Source organism: Rattus norvegicus, chromosome 14, assembly GCF_021556685.1.
Source record: "Rattus norvegicus strain SHRSP/BbbUtx chromosome 14, alternate assembly SHRSP_T2T, whole genome shotgun sequence".
NCBI lineage: Eukaryota > Metazoa > Chordata > Mammalia > Rodentia > Muridae > Rattus > Rattus norvegicus.
Window position 1 is genome coordinate 82,893,592 of NC_141547.1, and position 16,336 is coordinate 82,909,927.

The 16,336-nt window shown below is 47.7% G+C and overlaps 1 pseudogene; it reads left to right on the forward strand.

The window, feature by feature from the left end:
* The first annotated feature begins 14,901 nt into the window (after positions 1 to 14,901).
* LOC134481779 (prefoldin subunit 4-like) lies at positions 14,902 to 15,381 on the forward strand (annotated as a pseudogene).
* Positions 15,382 to 16,336: the final 955 nt, after the last annotated feature.

Sequence of the window (16,336 nt, forward strand, 5' to 3'; positions counted from 1 at the left end):
TGGGTGGGTAAGAAACAGGGCTGGGTGAGTCCTCATTCAAAGCCTGTCAGCACTAAGACCTGAGTCTGGAAGACAGGCAGGGAGGCCCTGGGGAGAGGAGGTTCTGTAGCCAAACCTCCATGGCTCATCAGTGAGTTTGTCTAGGAAGGAGTTAAATTGAAGCGTTGCTCTGGCCAGACTTCTGCAGCCCAGGGCTAGCAACAAGGCCTGCCTGTCTGGGGCCTGTTTACCAGTGTGCTTGCATCACTGGCTCCAACGCGCAATGCAAACACTCACATTGTTGGGTCATGAGAAACAGGACTGTGGTGACATCATGCCCAGCCAGGAGCCTCTTACCATCCTCCCTCGGCCTCAAGTTGAAGCTGTTCAATTAGCACTGTTACCAGGAATTCTGTCTTCCTATAAAAACTTTGGAGAAACTTAGCCAGTGAGGGTGATGTGGAGTGTGTGCTCAAGTGTGTGTGTGTTTTAAAGGCTAAAAATAACCCATCTAGGACTCCTTTTGGGGTATTTGTAAGTATTAATGCACCACTGTTTATATTAAATCTGTGTCACACTGGACATTTTCATCTGGGTTTGGCTTGGAGACGGGATGAGGGGGATCACCCAGGCCTTTATATTCCCTCTTTTTTCCCCTTTTGGGAGAAAAACATGTAGCTCAAGTAAAAGTGCTCTTGTCCACAGCTTAGATAAATCTTTGCTTAGCTGGTGAGGAATGAGAGGCTCAGAGAGAAGGACCCCCCACCCCCACCAGGGTACACACATTACCACAGCCCCCACTGTGTCTGTAGAAGTTATTTTTCAGGGTATTGAAGAGAGATGTCTCTGTTTACAATATCTTGGCCATGCAATTATTATTTTTTTTCTTTTTTCTTTTTTTTCAGAGCTGGGGACCGAACCTAGGGCCTTGCGCTTGCTAGGCAAGCACTCTACCACTGAGCTAAATCCCCAACCCCCATGCAATTATTAATTTCTTTTAAAGCAGAGTAAACAGATTAAGGAAAAAGCTTCTTCTTTTTGAAAGTTTCATGTCGCTCAGGCTGGCTTTAAATACCTTAGCAGGTATAACCTAGCACTTCTTTTTTTTTTTTTTTTTTTTTTCCGGAGCTGGGGACCGAACCCAGGGCCTTGCGCTTCCTAGGCAAGCACTCTACCACTGAGCTAAATCCCCAACCCCTAACCTAGCACTTCTGATCCACCCAAGTGCTCATCCTTGGGCCTATTGAGTAAGGGATTATAGGTATGTGGTATCACGTCTGCTTTATGTAACTGGGAATCAAACCCAGGGTTTCAAGTGTGCAGGGAAAGCACTCTACCTACTCAGCTACATTTCTAGCCTTGTCTGCTTGTTTTTAATTATGTATATATTTGCAGTACTGGGATGAAACCTAGAGACTCCTAGCCACACACTCTACCATTGGGCAATAACAGCGGCAGTGAATGGAGGTAGACCAGATGGTCATTTTATCAGGGGTGGCATGGATAGATCTTGAGTGGATGTGGTAGCAAAGAAAAGTGAATGGTACAAAAAAAAAAAAAATCTCAGTTGACTAACCATGACATCACCTTTTCTTCTCTGACCCTAGACTCACTTCAGACTTTGAGATTGTTCCTCTCTCGATCTCTCCAAGACTTTTTTTTTGTCTCTTTCCTAAGAAACCCAGTCATGACCACTGAAGGACAATATTCTACTCAGGGTGGTGGACTTAGCTAATAAAGATAAGAATTAAGGGACTGGAGAGATGGCTCAGTGGGTGAGAGCAAGTACTGCTCTTGCAGAAGACTTTAGTTTGATTCCCAGCACCCATGTCAGGAGCTCACAGCTGCCTGTAACCCTGGATCCAAGAGATCTGGTGTCCCTAGTCTCTGAGGTCACCTGTACTCAAGTGCACATACCCTCACCCAGTCACATATGTACATGTGTCTAAAAATAATAAAAGTTCTGCATTTCAAAAATGCAGTTAAATGTGGCTTCAGATATACAATCATGGATTATAAATCTGGTGGAAATCAGGTGAACACTTGTCTGGCAATCAGTTCTCTTTCCTGTTGGTCACTGCCAGTGAGGGACATTCTCGCCCACCTCCCAGTCAGCCTTCCTCCTTCTTTCTGACTGGCTGCTGTGCCCCAGGTGTTGACTCATGAGAAGCTTAAGCTACAATTCTGTCTCCTTGGCCTTCGCATACTCCCTGTCATCAGGGAGGATCTAGTGGTTTTAAAGTTCGTTGACATCTTCCTTTCAGACACGACAGAGAGTCATCCTTCCCTTGGATGTAGGCTGTTCTCTGACTCACTTCATAGAGTGACTTCTGACAGTGGCCCACACCACACTGCTGCCACCATCTCACTCTCTTACTCACACTAGGGGAGGCCTGCAAGCTGGTTGCCATCCGCCATGGTGTAAGGATACTGAATGAGGCCCACAGGGGAAGGAACCACCCACAAACAACCAGCCCTGACTTGCCTAGCATAAGAGTTGGGCCACCACAGAAGTGACTTTTGGGTGACTGTGTCATGGACCAACATTCTGGCTTTACCATGAGCTGGCCATCTGTCATTTGTTTCTACTGCTGCTTCCCCCTTCTTCTCTCTCTTCTTCCCTCCCTCCTTCCCCCCTCTATCTCCTTCCCTCCCTTCCTTTCCTCCCTCCCTTTTTTTTTTTTTTTTGGTTCTTTTTTTCGGAACTGGGGACCGAACCCAGGGCCTTGCGCTTCCTAGGTAAGCGCTCTACCACTGAGCTAAATCCCCAGCCCTCCTCCCTCCCTTCTTTCTGTCTTTTCCTTTTTCTTTCTTGAGATATAGCCATACTACATAGCCCAGGCTTGCCTGGAATGTGCTATGTAGCCCAGGCTAGTCTTAAATGTATGGCCATGTGTTGGATTTGAGTACATCAGTCTTCTAATTATACTTCCTTTTTTAAACTTAATTTTTTTTAAAGATTTATTCATTTTATTATATATATATAAGTACACTGTAGCTGTCTTCAGATACACCAGAAGAGGGCATTGGATCTCTCTTTTTTTTTTTTTTTGGTTCTTTTTTTCAGAGCTGGGGACCGAACCCAGGGCCTTGCGCTTCCTAGGCAAGCGCTCTGCCACTGAGCCAAATCCCCAACCCCGCATTGGATCTCTTTATAGACGGTTGTGAGCCACCATGTGGTTGCTGGGAATTGAACTCAGGACCTCTGGAAGAGCAGTCGGATGCTCTTAACCGCTGAGCCATCTCTCCAGCCCCCTTAAACTTAATTTTTAAGAGTGCTGCTGAGTTTCTCAGGCTGGTAATAAACCAATCCTTATGGATGAGAGTACCCACCTACCCTTCCTTCTTTCCTCCTCCCTTTCTTTCTTCTTCCTCAGTCTCGATCTGTTAGCTCAGAGTATCTTTGAACTCACAGCAATCCTCCTGCCTCAGACTCTCCGCTGTTGGAATTATAAGCATGAGCCACCAGTCTCAAATCCATGTAGCTTCTGTCTCTGCCATCGGAACACCAGACTGCAGGCCTGTGATGCCATGCCCACCTTCCCCCATCTCTTTTACACCTTATTACATTTCTGCCCTCTATTAGTCCCAACAACTAGGAAGGCTCTCATGCCCCAAACCCACTGAGAAATGATCCAGTTGGATTAGTCCTAAACTATTTACCCTGCACAGCCTTCCCAACAGTCCCTCAACAGGGCTGGGGCCTACACCTCCTGAGGCCTAAGCCTCCTGGGGCCTACACTTCCTGGGGCCTACATTTCCTGGGGACCTATACCTCCTGGGGCTCTTTCTGTTTCATAATTGGTACCAGCACTTCTCTCTGTTCCCTGCATGCCATGCCAGGCCTACAGTGAACTTGTCTTTCAATGACACTTGGCCTCTCTGTATTGTTACCCAGTTAGATTTCTAAGTTAATATCTGGGCCCAAATCAACTAATAGATGGTAGGACCCAGAAATACCAAGCCATCCCTGGTTATCAGACCTGAAAGAGGCTTGAGAAAAGTGAAATGTTCACTGTTGTTTTCAGCGGTCAGATTCTGTGGTGCTGAGTCTTGAACCATAGGATGGTTCTTAATTGGCTACTGTTGGGATGGAAATCGAGGCTCAGGTCTGCACAAACCACACCAGGCCAACACGGTCTCACAAGGAGGAGGTTTATTGGGATGGCGGAGACAAGGTGGGGTAAGAGAGGAAGAGAGGGAAAGGGAGAGGGGGGAAACAGTAAGGGTGTGCCTTTTATTTCAAATGTGACGTAACTGCCCCCAGGTGAAGGTGGGAGCTGAACCAAAGGTATGCTGGGAATGTATGGCCATTGCCATGGCAACGGGTGATGTCACAGCTGGAGGCAGAAAACAGTTCCCAGATACTAACAGCTATGAGCACTGGCTTCCCATGTGCTTAGATGACTGGTTTCCTGAATCCCTTGAAAGTTTTCACAAGTGAAATTGTCTGCTATGTGATGTTGAGTGGGGGATTCAAGGGTCAATTAAAAAAAAAAAACCCAAGAAATAAAAATGAAAGGACATGACATGACTGCTCCTGGGTATGGTGGAGGAGAAAGTTTATTGTAGATGTGTGGGAGAGCACAGCCAGAGGCAGACACACCTGGAGAGTCCAGAGTGAACATGACCAGACTGAGCTGGGTCATGTGGAGTAGATGGGGAGGGCAAGGGAGAAAAGAGAGAGGGGAGCAACAGCCAAGGGGCCAAAGATACCAAAAGGGGTCCATAACCAAAATGTCTGGGTTACATAGAGAAGAGCCTCTGGGGGAAGGGCAGCCCAGTCCCTGGGAGGGAGGGTTCAGGGTGGTATTGCGGTATGCAAGCCATACCTTGTAACAGGTAGGGACTAAGGGATTCCGGGAGAACCATGTCATCAGGTCCGATTTGGTATGGTAAATAGCCACTGTAGCTGCCTGTCTGGGATTTGAAACTTAACAGAGGGTTACCCCCAAAGCACATTTACTCCATCTGGGATAATGGAGGGAACCTAAGACAGGCCAGCTCAGCATGGCCTATGAACTGGGGTGAGGGTGGGAAGGGACAGGAACTGAACACTGAGCCTTCCCAGACTCTAGACAGTGAGAATTGCTTCATAGCTCCTTCAAAGTGCCCGGATGTCTCATTTCACATGGAGGTAGTTCCCAATGCACGGCTGCTGTGAGCTCCTCATGCTCAGGACCTGTCCAGGATTTCCTGTGTGGGGGAAAGACTGGAGGAGCAAATACATCCTCCAGGGCCTTTTCCCAAGTGTGTGAAGCTTTCTCCCTGGTGAGTTGGCAGAAGCCTTGGCATGAGCTTCCACCACGGACACATGTTTTATGGTGTTTCTGAATAGCCACTGATGTTCAGAAATGTCTAGGGATGGCTGAGGCTAGAGATGTAGCTCACACGCTGGAGTGCTTGTCTAGCATGCACAGGACTCAAGTTCTATCCCCAGCAGCGCACACAAGGTCACGCCCCTGACCTCAACACTTAGGAGGCAAAATCATGAGAGTCAGAGTCTGGATCCCCAGTGCCCACATAAAATACACCAAGAACAGTGGCTTCTACCTAACCCCAGTGCTGGGTGGACAGACAAATCCCCGGGTCTTACTAGCTGGCCAGTCTAGGCTAAGAGAGAAACCGCGTCTCAGAAAGTTAAGAATAGACTGGAGAGGGGTTGGGGATTTAGCTCAGTGGTAGAGCGCTTGCCTAGCAAGCGCAAGGCCCTGGGTTCAGTCCCCAGCTCTGAAAAAAAAAAAAAAAAAAAAAAAACAGACTGGAGAGATGGCTCAGTGTGATTAAGAGTACTGCTCCTCCAGAGTGAAAAAGGAATTATGAATTCTAGTGATCCCATAGAGGACACACAGTCCAGGTATTTTATTTACAAGCTGTAAGCCTAGTGGGCAGGTCTTAGAGCTATTTTAACTTACTTCCCAGCCACATGTGCCTTGTTAGTCGCTTTCTCCTGCCACTGCAGCTGCTCCATTATGACTGATGGAGACTTCTTGTTCTGTCTTCTCCTCCGCTGTGTCCCCCCTCTCTTCTTCCTCTTATGATTCTTACCTGTGCCCCCTAGCCCTGTAACTCAAACTCCATCTCTCTCTATTCCAGTAATTGTCTGTTGCCAGTTTTATGCAACCAGTAGTTTTTAAAATTTATTTATTTATTTATATTTTTATGTGCATTGGTGTTTTGCCTACATGCATGCTTGTGTGATGGTGTCAGATCATGGAGTTACAGACAGTAGCAAGCTGGCATGTGGGTGCTGGGAATTGAACTCCAGTCCTCTGGAAGAGCAGTTAGTGCTCTTAACCTCTGAGCCATTTCCCCAGCCCTGCAACCAGTAGTTTTAAATTGGGGAGCAAGGTTTATATAGCATCACTTGATGTATACAAGGATCTGCAAGTGTAGGGGGGCAACCAGATCTTGGGGGCCAGTATTTTGCATTTGCATACATAGCAGAATCAGACCAACCTCCAATACCAGAGGACCCAAGTTTGGTTTGACCACAATAACTCCAGCTCCTGGGGAATCTGATGCCCTCTTCTGGCCTCCATGGGCACCTGCACTCTCGTGCACATACCCACACACAAATACACTCATATACACACAATTAAATAAAACCTTAAAACATAAACTGCAGAGGGCGCTGACCCTCTCCAAACCTGATGACCCAAGTTTGATTCCTGGAACCCGCATGGTGGAAAGAGAGAGCCCACACCTAATTGTGCTCAGGCATGTCTCTATGTACTCGCTGACCTCCACAAGTGTGCAGTGGCACACGCAGGCACACGCCCACAAAGTCAAGGTCATCTTTGATTACACTGGGAGTTGGGAGACCAGCCTATACCTCATATCACACTCTCAGAGAGGGAGATGATCGAGCTGTACTGAGGTCCACCCCTGCAATCCTAGTACTCAAGGGTCTGTATGGGCAAGTCATCTCCTGGAGGAACCAGAGGCGTCCTTATAAGGAAGTGGGCTCCATGTAAGAAGCACATCGAGCAGGGTGTGATGGTGCACGCTTTTAATCCCAGCACTGAGGAGGCAGAGGCAGGGGGATCTCTGAGCTGCAGGCTAGCCTGGCCTACAAAGTGAGTTCCAGAACAGTCAGGGCTACAGGGAGAAACCCACCAAAACCAAAACCAAACCAAACCAAACCAAATGAACAGAAACTCCCAAAACAAACAGAGATAAAGTAAACATAAGGGGGCCATTGCTCAGGCCCCTGCGCTCACCTTCCCTAGGGAGCTATCAGAGACATGAGGTGGCCAAGGAGGCCAGAGCATCTGTAGAGGTCCTCATCCTTCATCCCAACACTTCCAGATTGTGGGGCAGTCAAGTCATCCTGTGAGTTCTTGGCAGACAGCTTCTGATAGGTAGAGGTGATTATCAGGGAGATAAAGGCCATCTGGCTCCAGGGGCCTGGCCACTAATTCATTTTACATTTACAGGAAATGGAGGTTCCAGGCTCAGGGAAAATGCCTCCTACTCGGGCATAGAGGTCATGTGCAGTGTAAGGCAAGAATATTTTTTCCCTGCCAAGGCTGCATCTAGGTGACCCTTCCCAACATCCCTTGCAGTTAGGAAAGGTCTCATCACTGATTGCAGACGTCAAAATGAAATGAAATTTGAAAGGGTGTGTAGTGCTCCCCGGCTTGGCTCTTCCAGTTCTACGGCAGTCTCGAAGCTATGCCTGGTGAAGCATCTCTGACAGATCGCTGATAGAAGACACCACCACACAGATTACCATGCAGACTGTCATTGCTGTTACCACTGGGATGAACAGGGCAGCACAGAAACCTTGGGCACTTTGCCTTTGTGACCCAGGGAGCGAATGTTGTAGGCCAAGGTCCTGGAGCAGAGAGAAGGATTCAAAGCTGTCTGGAAGGAGTCAGTAAAGAAGAGTTGTCTGGTGCACAGAATCCTGATGGGAAGGTAATAAATTTGCCCTGGGAGTTGAGGGAGCCATCAGTAACATCAGTGAGAGGAACCAGACTGGAAGCAGAAGGGGCCAAGTCTAGAGACAACAGAAAGTGTGTGTATGTCATAAATATATGGGTTTTTGGTCCTCATGCCTGGAGCCTTCTGTCTTAGAGGTCAGGCTACCACATTTATCTGATGTGAGAAGGACATTTCCCCCTCAGCTACAGCCTAGCCTTGTCTCATTCTCAGGTCAGGCGGCCTGAACTCGGTAAGTTTTGAAACCACGCACCCTAGGCTTTTGGTGGGCTATGTGGCTGTTATGCCAGGCAAACCATGCCTTCTCAGTGCAGCGAGGAACAAGCCTGCTGGGCCAACTGCTGGCCTAAGCTGTGGGAGGGATGGCTTCTCCCTCACTTCCCTCCCCCAGTGAAGTGGCCTCCCGGGAAGTGGGCTGACCCAGCTGCATCCGTGGGAAGATCTAGCCCCCACACCTCGGCCTGACTGCCCCAGCTGAGGCCACAGGAAATGAGCCTCCAGCAGCCACGAGCTGTGATCTAGAGGACAATGACAAGGGCCGGAAGGCCGTTTGTCCCAGCTAACTTGCTCCCTTGGGTGGATTCCAGCTGCTAGAAATATAAGATTGAAGAGTCAGTGGGAAAACATATCTTTTAAGAAGATAAATAAACATTCTTTGGGTGTTAGCCAAACTCTGGGGCTCTGAAGGTGTGTGTGTGTGTGTGTGTGTGTGTGTGTGTGTGTGTGTGTGTGTGTGTGTGTGTACGTGCGCGTGCGCACACGTGTGAACAGGTACGATGCAGAGAATCAGAGTCTAACGTCTGGCTCTGGTGGAAGCCCCCCATGGTGGTTTCACCTCTCCGGCTGCTCTTCCTGATCCTGTCACCTGCTTTGGTTATTGTTCTCTGTGCTGCAACCGCCATGCCACTTGCCACGGAGAAGCCTCCTTTTGTTGAGACAGAGCCTTGGTATACAGCTCTGATGGCCTGGGACTCTCTACCAGGCCTTCAGATTACGCTCTTCCTCTCGTCTCTGGGCCACAGAGCTTCTTAAATCCAAATCAACTCACCCCTCTCTGGACTTGGCAAGCGGCCGGTCCCAGCTCAAATGCCACCTCCTACAAGGGGCTAACACGACCACTTCATCCATATGAATGCTCCTTTAGTGCTCATAGCCCTTACATATGGAGAGATCTGGTGTGTGTGCCCACACATAATAGGTTCTCAGTATATGTTTGTCAGCTGACTTGCTCAATATTTACATTCAGACCAGGGGTGGTGGTATATGCCTGTAATATACCCAGCACTCAGAAGGCTGAGGCAGGAGGATTACTAGCTTGAGGCTAGTCTGAACTACAGGATGAGACTCTGTCTCTAAACAAGAGCCAGGCAGTGCATACATGTAATATTAACACTTGAGAGACAGAGGCAGGAGAATTCGGAGTTAGAGGCCAGCCTGTACTATTTAGAGCGCTCAAGGCTAGCCTGAGTTTCAGAGTTAGAACCTGTCTTGAAAACACCATCAAAGCAAACAATAACAACAACAAAACCCAAACAAACAAACAAACAAACAAACAAAAAAAGACCTCAAAACAAACACAACATTCCACTATTAGCACCATCATGACCAACAACAAGAAAACCACAACTGAAACCCAAACCAAGTTGTCTCAGAAAATCCAGGCTTCCCTGCATGTCAGTAAAAGTGAACTATAAACTGAGTGTCAGGGCCGAAGTTCAGGTAGTCAGGGTTGCGAATCTCAGAGGAAACGTTGATGCAGTCTGGGTGGGCAGACGCCCAGGAGCTTCATAAAGAGACACAAGTGTGTCTAGGGTGCATTAACGTGACTGCTTTTGAGACTGGAAGAGAACTGCAGAGTAGAACTCAGGGTCTGCTCTGCAGTGGGGCTCAGGAAGGACACTCCGTGTCTGTAGGAAGGGAAGGACGGACGTGAGCAACAGCTACAGGTAGAGCTGTTCAAGGTTGTGTGGATGGAGGACCTAGATGCCATGCTGGGCAGCCTGCGCTTGCTGTCCCAGGTCAGAGCAGCAAGTCCTGATTCTTGGGAGCCTGTTGTAGTTCTGCATTTCTGACCACCGCTCTCCAGGCTAGTCCTGGTTGCTTCTGGAAATTACAGCTATTCGAAGCATTTCTTGGACGAGTCTGATTGTAACTCGAAGTATATTGGTTGTGAGCTTAGCCATGTCTGCTGCCTATGTTTTCTTCCCCTGTTGGTTTGGGGACCGTGGAGGCTCTAAGAAGCAGCAGAGAGAGCTCTGGAACTCTCCTTGGTTCCTCTGTGCTTCTGACTCCACACAGCCCCCCCCTCCTCCATCAGTTCCTTTCTCTGGTTTTCTTTTCCCTTGGTGGAATCGGGCTGTGGTGGAGCCTTGCCTGCAGTTCTCCCTGCCCCCCACTCCCCAGCCTCAAAGGTCAGGTACGTCCCAGACTCCCTCAGTCATGGCCATTTATGGCTCTGTTGTTCCAAAATGTGGCCAAATTTATAAACTCCCCTTCCTGGAGACATGAAACAATTTGTTCAGAGCACAGCGTGGGGGTGGAGCTGGGAGCCTCAGCTAGGCCTGGACTTCAGCCTCAGGCCTGGGGTCCATTGAGCTCCAGCCCCTCCCAGGGCCTCAGTTTCCCCAATCATAAGAGCAAAGAGATTGGATCATTTCCTAAATCTTTCAAATTTAGACAGATTCACTTTGCTGCTGTAAATGCCAATTCCCTAAACCCACTGATCTAATAACTGTAAGAGGATAGGGAGTGGGTGGTGGGATGGCTCAGTGGTTGACGGTGCTTCTCCTCCAGCTTGGCCACCCTGGAACCCGGGTGCTGATGAGGAAAAAAAAAAAAACCCAACTCCACAAAGTTGTCTTCTGACCTCCACAGGTTGCTGTGACTCACCCATAGTTTGTATTTTGTCCTGAGCTGCCAGGAATGGAACTGGGGTCTTTGCCTCTGTTAGACGAGAGCTCTGGTTCTGTCCTACATCACCAAAGCCTAAAAGTTTTTGAGACTTGATTTTTTTAGATAGCCTAAGACCCTGACTTTAAAAACATAATTATCAGGTGTCAAGAATGTGGGAGTGTGGGGTTGGGGATTTGGCTCAGTGGTAGAGCACTTGCCTAGCAAGTGCAAGTCCCTGTGTTCGGTCCCCAGCTCCGGAAAAAAAAAAAAAAAAGAATGTGGGAGTGTGTGTGTGTGGGGAAACCTGTGCATTTCTATCATTGTATGTTCAGGTCCATGTGAAGGGCTTTTCATTATTATCTCATTTTATTTTTTTAATTTTTCTGTTTTTTTCATACCAACTTCATCTTTTCATAGAAAATGCCTTAAGGTACACGCCAAATGTTATAAAGCACACGATGAGAGTAGAGTCCAATGACTGTTTGACAAGTTAGTAACCTGGTGTAGCCATTACGGCCATCCTAGTTCCTTTTAAGACAGGACCTTGAACCATATCCCAGGCTGGCCTCAAACCCATGGCATCCTTTTGTCTCAGCCTCCAGATTACTGAGATGACAGAATCGAGGCACCACATATACAACACTCTCATTCCTTCTGCAGAGTATGAGGGATGTAGATGTGAACCACCACCCCCAGCCCTGCCTGAGCTTCTCTTACTGGAGAAAAAAAAAAGAAATGTCCTTTAGGTGAGCCAGTGTAGAAGAACCACTGTAAGAGATCCACTGCAGGAGATCCACTGTAGGAGATCCACCAGAGGTGAGCTGAGCCACTGGAGGTGAGTCCCTGGAGGTGAGTCCCTGGAGGTGAGCCCCTGGAGGTGAGTGAGTCCCTGGAGGTGAGTCCCTGGAGGTGAGTGAGTCCCTGGAGGTGAGTCCCTGGAGGTGAGTGAGTCCCTGGAGGTGAGTGAGTCCCTGGAGGTGAGTCCCTGGAGGTGAGTCCCTGGAGGTGAGTCCCTGGTGGTGAGTGAGTCCTGGAGGTGAGTCCCTGGAGGTGAGTGAGTCCCTGGAGGTGAGTCCCTGGAGGTGAGTCCCTGGAGGTGAGCCACTATTATTATGCAACTGAGGTTGCTCATTGAAGCCTCACAGTCCTGTGAGGTCAGTACTATGACTGTTGGATATGAGTACTGCAGGAAACCCAGGGCAGCCTATGAACCATAGGGGAGGGCATTGGGGAACATCACTGATTGTCAGTGCCAAGTACCTGGGCTCCCCAGACAGCAAAGTCTTTGAAACTAAAGGAGTCACAGTCATGGTCCAACCACTGAGGCCCTACTGATAGGGTATCATTAACCTCTCCCAGAGACCATGAGAAGTGGGGCTGAGAAGTTCTATGAGAAGTAGAACACTTGTCTAGCATGTGGACTCCCTTGGGCTAGTTTCCCTCCCCAGCACTAAAGAGGGCGGCTGTAAAAAAAAATGGGAGATAAAGTTATAGCTCCTTCCTTCCTACACCTGAGAGATCTGAGGCTGAGACAATGAACTCACTTGTCCAGTGTCAGAGACTAGGAAAAGGCAGAGCTGGGGTTTAGGCCAGGTCTCTCCATGGTGGGTATGCAGGGTGGCCAGAGATTGAAGCCAACTCATATGTGTTGAGCAAAGAGTACCACTGAGCTGCATTTTACTCTGAGAATGTCCCAGGACTTGGGTTTGGATGGCACACATTCTCTAAAGGCCTGTGTGATAAGGACTTGGTCCCACGGCACAATTGGGAGGCTGTGGTCACCTTTAAGTAGTGGGGGGGTTATCACCCCCCATCTGTCACGCAATGGCATGGGTGCAGGAGCGATGCCCCATCCACCCGCACCTATAAGCCAGCCTCAATTAAATGTTGTCCTTATAAGAATTGCCTTGGTCATAGTGTGTCTTCCCAGCATGTTGAGCAGGTTAAGAGCCAGGGACCTAGCCCCACCCCTTGCCTAGGCAGCATAGTAGAGCTGGCCCTGGTGACGTGGGCACAGGAGAGCTGCAATACTGACCAACTCAGCCTTGACCCAGGTCCAGATTCAGGGTTCTCAGGCTTCTCAGGTTCACCCCAACATCTACCCCATCTATGAACTCCTGGAGTGCGTGAAGGAGCTGGTCCTGCAGATCCAAAGCTGCAAGATCTCCATGACACAGGGCAACAACAGGATGTCCCAGAAGAGTCCTGGGGAGGATCCAGTATTGATAGTATAGCAGAAACCAGAGGCCTCCAGCCAGACCAAGGACTCATTGCAATGAACATTTGCAAGAAAAGATGTCTGAGCAAAATGGAATACTCTGTGACACACTGCAGCTTCCATGGTGAGATGGGTTTGTTTGTTTCTGTGTTAGGGTTTTACTGCTGTGAAGAGACACCATGACCAAGGCAGCTCTTATAAGGACAACATTTAACTGGGGCTGGCTTATAGGTTCAGAGGTTTAGCCCCTTATCATCAAGGCAGGAACATGGCAGCATCCAGGCAGGCATGGTGCAGGAGTTGAGAGTTCTACATCTTCATCTGAAGGCTGCTAGCAGAATACTGACTTCTGGGCAGCAGGATGAGGGTCTTAACACCCACACCCACAGGGACACACCCACTCCAATAAAGCCACACCTACTCCAACAGGGCCACACCCACTCCAATAGGGCCACACCTCCTAATCATGCTACTCCCTGTGCCCAGCATGGTCACTGTTTTGTTTGGATTTATTTTTTAAATTTTTATATTTAATTTTTTTGTTTTCTTTTGGGGGGAGGGTGCAAGGGCAGAGGGCTGAAATGAGGGGACGGGGGGCATGAGTGCGATGGGGGTACATGATGTGAATCTCACAAAGAAGCAATAAAAATTAAAAAAAAAAATAAGTGGGGCTATTGGGAGGTGTTTGGGCCATTGCGGAAGTGCCCTTGAAGGGGACTATAGTCCCTGGTCCATTCTTCATTTCTTCTTTGTGCTTCCTAGCCGAGAGGCAGTTGATTTTATGTAGCACTGGCCCTTGCCACTATGGGCTGCTGAGACCAGTGCAATGAGGCTTGGTTACCGTCTGGGTTCACTTTTTATTACTGCGAAAATGAACACAACTGAAAACAAACCAACATAACCAGAAGCATTTGGGGAAGGAAAGGGTTCGTCTGCCTTACCCACACTGATCCATCATTGAGAGGGGCCTAGGCAGGAGCTCAAGCAGGAGAGGAACCTGGAGGCAGGAACCGAAGCAGAGACCATGGAAGGGAGCTGCTTACTGCCATGGCTTGCTCAGCCTGGTTTCTTATAGAACCCAGGACCACCTGCCCAGGAGTGGCCCCGCGTATGGTGAGCTGAGCCCTTCTACATTAATTGTCAGCCAAGAAATTGTCCCACAGACTTACCTGCAGATTGGCCAATCGGATGGAGCTCCGCTTCTGAGATGGTTCTACTTGTTTGTATCAGGTTGACAAACAACTAACAAGGACAGTTGCTCTTTTGTTGCAGTGATAAAACAGTCTGGCAAAAGCCACTTAAGGGGGAAGAGGCAAGAGCTTGTAGTAGCTGGTCACATTGTAGCCAGTTTGGAAGCAGAAAGCAGTGCATGCCTGTGCCCTTTGCTTTCTCCATTTTACACAGTGCAGGATCTGCTGCCCAGGGAACGGCCCTGCCTGTGCCTTAGACGAGTCTTACTGTATCAACTGTTATAATCAAGATAATCCCTTCACAGACCTTCTCAGAGCCTAGTTTTAATCTAGATTAACCCCTTATGGGTGTGTCTGGAGGCTTGCTGTCTAGACCCTGGCAAGTTGGCAACACCAGCTACCACAGGGCAGCCAAAGCAATCTCCTCTTTTTTTTTGTATTAATTAATAATTGACTAACTAACCAATTAATGTTAATACTAGTTAAAATTAATTTTTTTTGAGACAGGGTTTTCTGTGTAGTCTTGGCTGTCCTGGAACTTGCTCTGTAAACTATGCTGGCTTCAAACTCAGAGATCCACCTGCCTCTGCGTCCTGAGTGCTGGGATTAAAGGCATGAGCCACCACTGTTTGGCATCTCTTCTTGTTCTAAATTTAATCAAACGTTTAAATAGTAATGGAGGAGTCCAAGATGGCAGCCACCATGAAGAAGGTGGCTGCAGAAGATGTCAACGTTACTTTGGAAGATCAACAAAAAATAAACAGACTTACTCGGAATGCCAGTCGAATCACAGAGCTAAAGGAGGAAATAGAAGTGAAGAAGAAACAACTCCGGAATTTCGAGCATTCTTGTGATGACGTCATGCTGGCAGCCAACGACTGCTTAATGATTCCGTACCAGATCAGAGACGTTTTTTATTAGTCACTCTCAAGAAGAAACACAGGAAACGTTAGAAGATGCAAAGAAAGCTTTGCAAAAAGAGATCAATGCCTTAGAGTCCAGATGACGTCCATCCATTGGATGTTGGCCGACCTGAAAGTGCAGTTATACGCGTAATTTGACAGTAACACAAACCTTGAGGCAGATGGAAGCTAAACATTTTATAACATTTCCCCCCTCATTTTAATAAACTTGAATATTATCTTTTTTTTTAAACTTTTTTTTTAAAAGATTTATTCATTTATTATATGTAAGTACACTGTAGCTGTCTTCAGATACACCAGAAGAGGGCATCAGACCTCTTTACAGATGGTTGTGAGCCACCATGTGGTTGCTGGGAATTGAACTCAGGACCTCTGGAAGAGCAGTCGGTGCTCTTAACCACTGAGCCATCTCTCCAGCCCTTGAATATTATCTTAAATGATAATTTTCCTTCTCCAAATGAAACAAAAGGAAAACTTTCTTTTTAAAAATTTTCATTTACTTAATGGAAACGCCTATTTTCACGCCTTGCTTATTTATTTTATATTTCTAAAAGAAGACAGTATTCATGTATGTATCTTACATACTGAGTGTATCAATTTTAGGAACTTTATGTCATGCTACTAAAATCGGTTAAACGGTCAAAAAAATAGTACCCGAAGACAACTTCTATGTGGTATTAGATAGTATTGTTTGTAGACAGGGGTGGGACAAACAGGGATCAATACTGGAGTCTCCAGATGAATGCTTAGTCTTTAACAAGTGAGCCCACAGCCATTTCTAGTCATAGGAGCAATGGAAGGGTAAAAGCACTTTTTTTCCCCAAGCCTTCACTGCTCCTATAACGATGTTTATTCAGAGAGATTTGGGAATTCTCTTGAAGCCCACACAGCCTGTGAGTGGCTGAGATGGGATTCAAATGTTCTGAGAATCAAATCTAAACCTTCCCTGTGTGGGAGGACTGGACTCAGGTCTCCTGGCACTGCTTTGAAGGGAAACCCACAACACCACAGACAAAGGCCTTGCTCTCCCTCTGCTGCTTGCTGGTTTTTATTTTTACACGTGCAGACTGAACCAGGTTTTTTCCTTGAGGTTTTTTTTTTTTTTTTTTTTTTTTTTTGATCTGCCTCAGTTTAAAATCAGACATGTGGACATGTGGAGGAAGGTGAGAGATCCAAAAGCAGGCCCT